The sequence below is a fragment of the Juglans microcarpa x Juglans regia genome, chromosome 5S (genome assembly GCF_004785595.1).
Source record: "Juglans microcarpa x Juglans regia isolate MS1-56 chromosome 5S, Jm3101_v1.0, whole genome shotgun sequence".
In the NCBI taxonomy this organism is placed as follows: Eukaryota; Viridiplantae; Streptophyta; class Magnoliopsida; order Fagales; family Juglandaceae; genus Juglans; species Juglans microcarpa x Juglans regia.
Window position 1 is genome coordinate 14,422,024 of NC_054603.1, and position 11,719 is coordinate 14,433,742.

Consider the following 11,719-nt stretch of genomic DNA (forward strand, 5'->3'; position numbering starts at 1 on the left):
GAAACCTAGGGCCTCCAAACTCAAGTATTTTTGACCTATTAGTCTTGTGAGTGGGATTTATAAGATAATATTGAAGGTGCTTGCTAATCGAATGAGCAATGTGATGGAACACATCATCTCTATGCCCTAAAATGCTTTTGCTCGAGGTAGACAAATCCTTGACTCGGTGCTTATTGCTAATAAATGCCTTGATAGTTAGCTGAGGGAGGGCACTCTCGGTGTCCTTTGTAAGCTAGATATGGAAAAGACTTTGGATCATGTGAATTGGGACTTCCTATTCAATATGCTTGAGAGATGCGGGTTTGGGGCTAGGTGGTATTCATGGCTTCGACATTGTGTTTCTACTCCCAAAATCTCAGTTTTTGCCAATGGTAATTTTGCTCAATTGAGACCGGGGAACCCTTATCTCACTTCCTTTTTGTCATTGTCATGGAGTCGTTGGGTCGGATGGTGCAAGCTGCTGTAAGGGAGGGATATCTATTGGGGTTTTCAGTTGGTAATGACACTTATGGGTCTATACTCTTTCACATCTTCTTTTTTGCAGATGACACCATCGTCTTTTGTGATGCGGATTTTGGCATATTCAAGCCTTAAGGGTTGTACTATAATGCTTTTAAGTTGTTTCGAGACTTAAGGTGAATTTGTGCCGGTCCGAGTTGATTTCAGTGGGGAGGTGTGTAACGTCAATAGTTTGGCAAGATTGTTAGGATGTAAGATTGCCTCTCTTCCTATGAAATATTTGCGACTTCCATAGGGGGTGCCTTTTAAGGCTCATGCTATTTGGGATGGGGTCGTTGAAAAATTTGAGACAAGATTGGCTAGTTGGAAGCTCCTTTACTTATCTAAGGGGTAGACTCACTCTTCTGAAGAGTACTCACCTTAATCTCCGTACTTTATTATCTATCATTGTTTCCACTGCCCGCAGGAGTGGTAAATCAGATTTAGAAGTTGTTTCGGGCTTTCTTTTGGATGGTATGGGCGAAGCTACTAAGTTCCATCTTAATAGTTGGAATAAAGTTTGTACTCCCATTTCGGTTGGAGGGTTAGGTGCTCGTTATTATGTAAGTGGCTACCGAGATATCAATTGGAAGGGGAGTTGGTTTGGAGAGAGATAATCGATCGAAGTATGGTAGTGCATTTGGAGGGGGGGTTGGTGCTCTAACGCCATTCGGGGACTTATGGTGTGGGGCTTTGTAAATTCATTAGAAAGGGTTGGGGGAGTTTTGTTAGTCATGTGAATTTTGCTGTTGGTGAGGGAGCTAGGATCCATTTCTGGTTTGACATATGGTGTGGTGAATGGGCTCTCTACAGTATGTTTCCAGCTATTTATAAATTGGTTTCTGATATGTGTGTTTCTGTTTTAGATTTGTTTTCTTGCCCTAATGGTGTGATTCAATGGGATATTTATTTAACTCGAGCAGTTCAAGATTGGGAAATAGTCATCTATACTCACTAAGGATTAATGGTAATGCCATATAGAATGTTATGGACAACAAGGGGAGCAAAAAATTCACTGTTCACTTGTATTATAAGCTTTTGTCTTTTCAGGGCAATCCTTCCTTTCCTTGAAAGAGCAGTTGAAGGTCTCACGTGCCTTCCAAGGTGACTTTTTTCATTTGGACAGCTTCCCTTGGAAAAACCATGACGCTAGACAATTTAAGGAAGCAAGGTATCATTGTTTTGGAGTGTTGTTGCATGTGCAAAAAGAATGGAAAAACAATGGATCATCTCCTTCTGCATTGTGAGGTGGCAAGGGCTTTGTGGAATGGTATTTTTCACAAACTTGGCCTGGATTGAGTGATGCCGTCAAGAGTAGTGAATGTCTAAAGAGACGTGATAAGAGTGGATACTTGGGTCTAAAATGGGTAACTAGTACGTATGAGATTGTTGAGAAGCTCATATCTAGTGATCCTTGCAAAAGACATATGTTGAGATACACCTTTAAAACTCTATGTGAATAGTTTATGAATAGTAGTGAATTATTTTTTAATAATAATAAAATAGTGTTTAGATGAGAGATCTTAGTGGTAGCAGTAGAAGAGGCAATCCTTTTGAAGTCCAATACAAGTACCAACAACAACTTCCTATCTGTCAAACGCCATTACAACAGCAAGTTAGAATGCAAGACCAAGATACCATTGAGGGTTGAGAGGGATCACATAAATTTCTCCAACCCCTCCTATTAACATAAATGAATCTTCTATTCAAGAACTTTCCAATACAGTAAACCAGAACCTCAAACAAATTGTTCATGGAGGTCAAGTAACCGATGCTGATGAATTTTAGGAAAGTCAACCCAAGGTTGTAAGTCAGCACAATCTTCTACAAGAGCCACTCGGTATTGCTTTGTCCCCTTCTGTAGACAAGCCAACAAGTCATTTAAAGGAAACTCCCAAAATAGGCCAAAACTCTTATCTAGGAAGCCAAACTTCAACCTTTGCTACTTTGAGCCAAGTAAATGTCATGCATCACATTAATAGCCATCACATAGAGCTTGCCGAATCCCATCAATCTAGGAAGAATTTAATTCAACCCCCTTTCTCTTACTCTTGTCAGACGCCACCTCTTCACTTGCCAAAAGGCACAAAATCTAAATAGAGTCCCTCCATCTTCTATGACATCATTGCCCAATTTGATCATCTCAATGGACGAACACTTGCTCACAAGCCTACTCTATCCCTATTAGTTAGTCCATTTGGGAAAACTTGCGTGGCTCTTACAAAAATTGTCAATGGAGACTTCCTATTTAAAGGTACCACTGAACCCACAACCAAACTTTGTCTTTCTAACTCCACAGCCAATTCTGTCCAAAACATGGAACCATCCTCATCTTCGGATAACGAGCAAAGGAACAACATGGACATTATTCCTCTAGAAATTGTTGCACCTATTGATATCACACCTCTTTTTACCATCCCACTAGGCACTGAAAGTTTCATTCCCTTCGAACACGATCTGTCTGAGTCACCACCAAACCATTACCACTCCCATCCACTAAAATCATTTCTTCTAAAAAGGGGTTCTTGAACTCACCTGAGGGAGATCTACCACCAAAAAAAAAAAAAAAAAAGAGAACACTCTTATGGAATATTAGAGTTTGGCATCCCTGCTGAGATGGAAGCATCGATGCCATTAGAGATATCAGGGACATTCTTAATTTTAGCCTAGCTCCTTCGTGAATTAAGTACCTAGGCTTACCTCTTAACTTTGGTTCTCCTCAAAGACATCACTGCAATGAGATTTTGGATAGGATTAAGAGTAAGCTTTCAGGGTGGAAATCAAGTTGCTCTCCCAAGCAAGGAGAACCATCCTCATTAAATCTGTAGCTAGTGCCATTCCTGCTTACACCATGTCCACTACCTTACTGTCCAAGCATATGGCTAGGAAGATTGATAAGTCTCTCATGAGGTTTTGGTGGGGTTTTCATCCTGATAAGATTCATAACTACACCCCCATCGCTTGGAAGTCCATCTGTAAACCCAAATCTGTTGGTGGTCATGGTATCAAGCTTGGTGCCAACTTCAACATGTAGCTAGTGCCATTCCTGCTTACACCATGTCCACTACCTTATTGTCCAAGCATATGGCTAGGAAGATTGATAAGTCTCTCATGAGGTTTTGGTGGGGTTTTCATCCTGATAAGATTCATAACTACACCCCCATCGCTTGGAAGTCCATCTGTAAACCCAAATCTGTTGGTGGTCATTGTATCAAGCTTGGTGCCAACTTCAACAAGACTTTGATGAGTAAGTGCCTTTGGCATTTAATTAGTAATGAGACTAGCATTTGGAAAGATATGATCACTGAAATTACCCAAGTACCTATGTGTATTCACGAATATATCCACTAATTTACTTGAACAAATTTGTTAGATCTCAATCTAGAAATTATTTAATCAAATGAACATATAAAGTAAATAAATAAATTGCATGACACAATGATTGGTGACGAGGGAAACTCTTTACAAGTAAAACTTTACGAGACAGGCAAATCCAGAAAAGTCAATTTTATTATTTGAAAATCAAATTACAAGTAAGTTCTCAATTACAAAACTTTTGTCAATTGACTCTCTTACTTCACCAAACAAACGACCCATTTGTATCTACCGTAGTAGCAGCCAGAATCTCTGATGATCTTCAAACATTAGCTTTTCTCTTGAAACTCCAGTGGCTGAAACTTGATTAATCAACTCTCCAACATGGAGCACAATCACACTCTTTGAAAGAAATAATATGACAATTCTCAAAGGAATTTTCTAACTAAAATATGCATTGGAAAGTTCTTTAGAAAATATCTAGATCTGAATATCTACAGATCCTAACCAGTCGGATCCCTTAAATAAACAATCTGAAAGTAGTTTTAGTTTCAGTAGGACTGTTGACGGATCAAATCTATCGCGAAGACGTCTACTGACGAAATGCTGACATCTACGCTAAATCTTCTCTGCAGTAATAGATTTCAATTTAACCTCTTCTCTGGATAAGTGCAGATTCATTGGGACTCGATTTTCATACTTATGACAATCTAAACAACCTGTAATACCTCTCGATATTCTTAATATTGCTATAAATAAACTAAATAAATAATTTACATTCATCCAAAATTACAAACTTAATGAAAGGTTAAACTCTATCATTTTAGTCACCTAATCCTATACAAACTTATCAACTTAGTCACCTAATCCTAGCCAAAATCTTGCATCTAAAATCTCTCCCTTTAACGGATTGGTGACAACCTCTTGCGTCTACATTCTCCTCCTTTGGCAGATTAGTGACAAAATAGACTTTAATGAATGTAATATAGGCCTGTCAAAACACAACTAGCAAACCAAGAAGCCGAGTAGAAATTCTAAGCAAATAATCAAGAAGAAAAAAAATAATGACATAGAACAATGACTAAAATTAGTACTATCAAAGTTCACACCATTTAAAGTCTAAACATGTTCTAGTCCAACATCAAAATTATGTCCAACAAAAATTAACTTAAATGAAATCAATCATCAAGTAAAAGTTTCTAAAGTAATTTTTGCAAGCCAGAATTTAGTTCTTCCCCTCAATATTATAATTAGTTCTCCCCCTCAATATTAAATTGTCTTAAACATACCAAAAAAAGTCATTCAACTCCCCTTAAGCAAATTCATTAAACAACACGCTTACTCAAACTCCCCCTAAATTTCACAACACAAAAAAATCAAAGCTCTTCTCTCCACTTCCCCCCCTTTTGTCACTAAATTGACAAGAATCACAATATTTCCAATGATAATATCCAACACTCACTTTATTTCCAATGATAGTTGCCATATGTGAATGACATGATGAACCACTCGGCAGTGTCCTGGTTTCCACAAGTACCAATCATTCTTATGTTCTAGATGTACAAGTAAGAAAACCAGATCAAATATGCACAAATACAGATTATGATATGGTTGAGGTATAAACACAAACACTTGGTGGACATTTGATTAGAACCGAGATGTATAAGCACTTAACCCACAAAAATCAAGTCTTTATACATCAATAAATTATATTAATGTAATCATATGTATAAATGCATACGCAACCCAACAACAATCCAAGTTCCAAGTTCCAACTTCATGTATCAACTATTAACAACCCAATCTCCATATATATGCGTCAAATCCTAGAATTTGAGAAAGAGAGGGATTTGATTAAAGTACGCTTACTGTGATACTGAATCGTAGGTGAAGATTATTTGGACTTAGTCGAAATTACAAAATAATCGTATGAGATTGATAGAGAAATTGTGACTATGGCTCGAGATGAGATGAAGGTGTCGTGAGAAGTAATATCGGGGGAGGGGGGGAGTCTAGGCGTGTGTTTGTGTTTGGCAAAAATAACTTGCGTCACTTAAGTGACTAGCAATTGTGCACGTGTTTTGTGCGTTAGAGTCACATTGGGACTTATGCCAATAAACCAAAAACCAAGTCCTAGACTTCTACTTCTGAATCACAAATACCCAACACTACCCAACCTCAAAAATAAAAAATATTGCATATATTTTATATTTTCATCACTTTATTTATTTTATATAAAATAAACAATAAATAAAAATAATAAAACAAAAAGTAATCTTTATCTTATATATATAAAGAACTTGATGAAAATAACATGCCTAGATGCACCTCAGTTCAAACATAGTGTCACTCACAAAAAATACAATAAAATACACTCTTATTTGCACCAATCATAATGAATGTTCACACCTCATAAGATCATCAATGTCAAAGTTCATGTGAGTGTGTGAGTGAGCAAACTTATATAAAAAAGTAACTCTTTATTTCTTTTTCTTTGCAATATATTTTTTATAATATTATTCATGAGTATTTTCTTCTTATAAATACTCTCAAGAGATTGTCACTCATCTCAAAAGTCAAATTTTATGCTAGGGTCTAGATACATGAGTATCTCCTCCAAATACTAGTTGCACAACCCTTTTTTCTATGTTCATTTTTGTTAATCATCTTTTTCCACAATGATTTGAGTATCGATTCTTTCTATAGGACTTAAGGAACAAATCCGGTAGGGTGTTTGTCATTTTTCATAATGATTCAACATCAACTTTTTCTATATGGATAAACTATTTGTATTTGGCAAGGGGAGATCCCTTTATTATTGTACTAGGTTCAACTAATATTAGTCAATTCAAGGCATGAACTCTCTCTATAATGAGCATTTCAATAATAAATATAGAACTTAATTATAATGAACATACATATAAGTTTCTTGTAGTGCTTGTAAATGAACTTTGTCAAGGTGACTTATACGGTTAGCTTAGACAAAGTGGACGGCACAAAATAGAGAGATGCATAAGTTCTAGAGTTTACTATGTGAGAACACAAGTGCTCAAACCTTGACATATCAAGCATGCACTTTCCTTTAAAAATTAGAAACAAACTAGAAAAACAATAATGTATTTTAAACTAAAATATAAAAATATAAAACAAAACTAAACAAAAATGCATGTTCTAGGCTAATGATTTGCAAGGAATGCAAGAACATACAAGTGGTCCTATTAATATGACACAACATCTTCTTTGACCACCCACATTGCTTTAAGTTTTGACCTATTCTTTTTATCAACACCACTTTGTATGATCTTTTCTTTGTTGTGAAAAAAAAATTATGCTAATTCACCAAGCTTGATACTTATGAAGGTGATTTGTTGACTCATCTCATCAACTTGATTTTCTAGAGTTTTTTCCCTCCTTTTTAACTTTCTTTCACCTCTATTTTTCTTCACTTTATTCGAGTTAAAGTAATATAGACTTATATGGCCAACAACACTATAATGATAACAAGTAGGAATAAACTTATCTACATACTTACCTTTCTTTAACCTTTTTGTGGTTGAGTTTCCATGCAGATTTTTTGAATAAACTGACTTGGATACAACATGATTTGGAGCATTTATACTTTGATTTCCTTTGATAAAAACAATACCTTTAGAAGTAGTGGCAATGGATGATGATGCTTGATATTCTTTGCCTTTGGAAGTTGTGTATCCTAGGCCAGTTCTATCACAACTTGACTTCTGAAAGCTCAACAATGTTTCCAATTTTTTGTTTGCAGTCCAAAAAATTTTTTATTTCTCTTTTTTGTGCAACCTTTTGATCATTTAACCTTGATACTTCAACATAAAAAATTTTCAGCGCTTCAGCAAGATTATTCTTTTCATTCTTCATAACTGTGAGTTTATTGTACAGCTTCTTGTTGAGTTTTTTCAGCTTGACCACTTCTTCACATAAATTATTATATGTTTCATGTACACTTAGCTCATGGTCAACATCAGCAATAGCTATATCCAAGTCATTATCATCAAATTTACTTTTAGATTTTGTTTGCACAATATCAGAAAAATCATTAACAACAATAGAAAAATCCATAAAAAATTTTTCATCCTCAGATGATGAACTTGAAGTTTTAGATTCTAAACTGTCACTAAGTGTGACATTCAGTGCTTGTCCTTTATTTTTCTTAAACTTTGGACATTCAATTCTAATATGACCATATCCTAAGCATTCATGGCACTTTACTTTATCAATTTTTTCAGATTTTTCTTTATCCCATTTTTCAAAATATTTTTTCTTTGTAGGAAATTCTTTACCTTATTTTCGCTTTCCACTAGCTTTTTTGTTAAACAAGAATTTTCTAAATTTCCTTACAATGAGATCTATATCCTCATCGTTCAAATTTTATTTATTAGAAAAATCATCTTGATCGTCTTTTACTGTTTTTAAAGCAATGAAATTACTTTTTCTTGTTTGAGGAAGTGATGACTCGTATGTTTGTAAGGAGCCGACCAGTTCTTCAACCTTAAAAACATCCAAATCCTTACTTTCCTTAATGGCTGTAACCTTTGGGCAAAATCTTTCAAGCAATAACCTTAACTCAGGACCCTTGAATCCTCTATCTTCTCGCGAAAATTAAATCTGGAATTAACAATATTATTAAGTCTAGCATAAAAATCATTAAAACTCTCATCTTCTAGCATTTTAATCTCCTCAAATTTAGTGGTTAGCATTTGCAATTTTCAATTTTTTACAATTCTTGTGTCTTCATGTGTAACGTCCAAAATATCTCAAGTTTCTTTGGCAATCTCACACATTAAGATTCTTTTAAATTCATCGAGAGATGTAGCCATAAAAATAACGTTAAGTCCTTTGCTATTCCAATTGGAATTGGTGATCTGATCACTAGTCCAAGCATCAAGAGATGTCTCGGGCTTAATTCATCCTCGTTCAATTGCATACCACATACGTTCATCCAAAGACTTGAGGAAAGCCCTCATACGAACTTTCCAATAAGCATAGTTTTCCTCATTAAAGTGTGGCGGGACATATAACGACGATGACATGATCCATAGGGGCATGGATCATACTCAGATGAGTGAACCACGCTCTAATGCCAATTGAAATTACCCAAATACCCCTGTGTATTCATGAAAATATCCACCAATTCACTTGAACAAACTTGTTAGATCTCAATCTTGCAATTATTTAATCAAATGAACATATAAAGTAAATAAATAAATTGCATGACACAACGATTGGTGATGAAGGGAAACCCTTTAAATCAATTTTATTATTTGAAAATCAAATTACAAGTAAGTTCTCAATTACAAAACCGTTGTCAATTGACTCTTTTACTTGACCAAACAAACAATCTGTTTGTCTCTACCGCAGTAGCAACCAGAACCTCTGACTATTTTCAAACATTGAATTTTCTCCTGAAAATCCAGTGAATGAAACTCATCCAATCAATTTTCCAACATAGAACACGATCATACTCTTTGAGAGAAACAATATGAAAATTCTCCAAGAAATTCACCAAAATATGCACTAGAAATTGCTCTAGAAAATATCTAGATCTAAATCTCTACATATCATAACCAGTAGGATCGCTTAAATAAACAATCTGAAAGCAGTTTTAGTTTCAGTAGGACATTACTGATGGATCAAATCTGTCGTGAAGAAGTCTCCTGATGGAATGCTGACATCTGCACTAAATCTTCTCTGTAGTAACAGATTTTAGTCCAACCTCTTCTCTTGATAAGTGCATATTTCTTGGGACTTAATTTTCACACTTATGACTTATCTAAAAAACCTCTAGAAAAATTTAATATTATTATAGATAAATTCAATAAATAATTTATTTTTCATCCAAAATTACAAACTTAATGATAAGATAAACTTTATCATTTTAGTCACCTAATCCTATCCAAACTTATCAACTTAGTCACCTAATCCTAACCAAAATCTTGTATCTACAATCACCCATAAGTACTTGAGGAATAGTAGCTGGAACTGTATTCAAGCTAAAATGACTGACTCCAAGTTTAGGAAAAGTCTTGTCCAGCAAAAAGGCTACATCATTTCCAACTTGTGCTTTCAGATCAACAATGGGGTCAGCACTAAGGCTTGGTCTGATCCTTGGATACGTAGTTTACCTACCAGACTCCCTTCCCCTAGATCCTTGGACACTAGGATTGACCCCCTTCTCAAGGTCTCAGAGCTTGTTCTGGAGGAACCCAAGAGATGGAATTTCCTCCGGCTCCAAACTCTCTTTTCTCAGTCCTCTGTGGAAGCTATAGAAAACAACCATCTCTCTTATTGCAACTATCAAAATCTGAGTGACATTCCTCGTTGGGTCCACCATTCTTCTGGTAAGTTTTCTGTCAAGTCAGCTTACACAACCATTGTTTGTAACCATTTTGAGCTCAATGACCTCCCCACCAGCCAATGCTGAAAAAAGCTCTGGTCTCTCAAAATCCAGGATCGACTTAAGCTCTTTCTTTGGAAAGTGCTTAATGACATCCTTCCCATTTGACAATCTCTTGGTAATTACCTTCATCTCCCTGAGGACCAACTTTTCTAACGTATTTGCCATCAGGAAGTAGAGGATACCACCCACATTTTTCTCAATTGTCCCTTTACTAGAATTCTTTGGAGACAGTACACTTGGCCGATGGATGTTTGAACTTTTAATCCTCTAGGTATTAAGAATTGGGTCAGAACATTCTCTATCCTAGTGCCAACCTCAATCTTTCTGATTCTGATGCTCATCATTTCCAACTCTTTGCTATGATTGCCTTGGACAACATTTGATTTAATCGAAACCAAAAGATCCACAATGGTAGATCCTTAGATATTGAGCAGTTGTCAAACAAGACCATTGACATATATCAGGATTACTGCAAAGCTTGGGAATGGAAAGTTGATAACATGTTGTAAACCTGGAAACTACTTGAAACAGAAGATACCTACTCTATATCCATTGATGTTGCAATAAGAGGGATTGTGAGTACTTTAGCAGCTATGTGCAGGTCTTGGCTAGGGGAGATAATTTTTGTGGTTACTAAATTCTCTAGCACCATTGATCCTAACTATGGAGAAGCTGTGGCAGCCTTCATTGGAGTCAAAGAAGCTCACCACAGAGGATTCAAGAGACTTATAATAGAAGATTCCGTTAATGCCATAAATGGCCTTAATGACCCTCATTCTCATTCTTCTAACTGCTGAGAAGTTGGAAACATTGCAAGAGCTACTAGATTTTTGCTCAAGACCATGATGATTGGCTAGCTATGAAATTTATCGATCTCAAAATCGATGTGCACACTCTTTTGCGCAAGGGGCATATTCCAACAATTTGTTTGGAAACATCCCCTCATCAAAATTCCTCCTTGCGTCCTTAGCTTTCATATTGGCAAAGATTCCCCTTCCCTTTATCCCTTGGGTTGTATTACTTTTAATTGCTTTCCTTTTTTATTTGAACGAAAATTCTTGAGGAAAAAAAAAAAGAAGCTCTAGATTGGATGCATCCCGGAAATTATAAACAGTTACATTGTCGAATAGCACTACCACAAACCTATCTGGCAATCTATCCACGAACTATCATCGCCTTTGCGAGATTCCATGTTGCACAATTTTAACATATGGCAAGTTCTTTTGTAAATTCACTTTCAATAGAAGTGATAATATCTCTCAATTTTTTATTAATTAAATTAAATGTATAAATTATTACAAACTGAATCAATTAATAAGCATTACCCAAAGAAATAACATGACGAAAGTTTCCAGAAACAAATCTCATCAAAAATAAAACCATATGCATGAGAGAGAGAGTGAGTAGTAAAAAGAGAGAAGGCACAAAAAACTCATCGTTGCCAATTATGTTTTATGTTTTTTTAGTGAAGTTCCCTCT

The 11,719-nt window shown here is 35.6% G+C and overlaps 1 long non-coding RNA gene across 1 annotated transcript; it reads right to left on the reverse strand.

The window, feature by feature from the left end:
• Nucleotides 1-3,988: 3,988 nt before the first annotated feature.
• LOC121267539 lies at nt 3,989-5,811 on the reverse strand. Its single transcript, XR_005941036.1, has 3 exons — nt 5,683-5,811; nt 4,677-4,818; nt 3,989-4,169 (listed from the first exon to the last, which is right to left on the reverse strand). It is a non-coding gene; the product is annotated as an uncharacterized LOC121267539 (long non-coding RNA).
• Nucleotides 5,812-11,719: the final 5,908 nt, after the last annotated feature.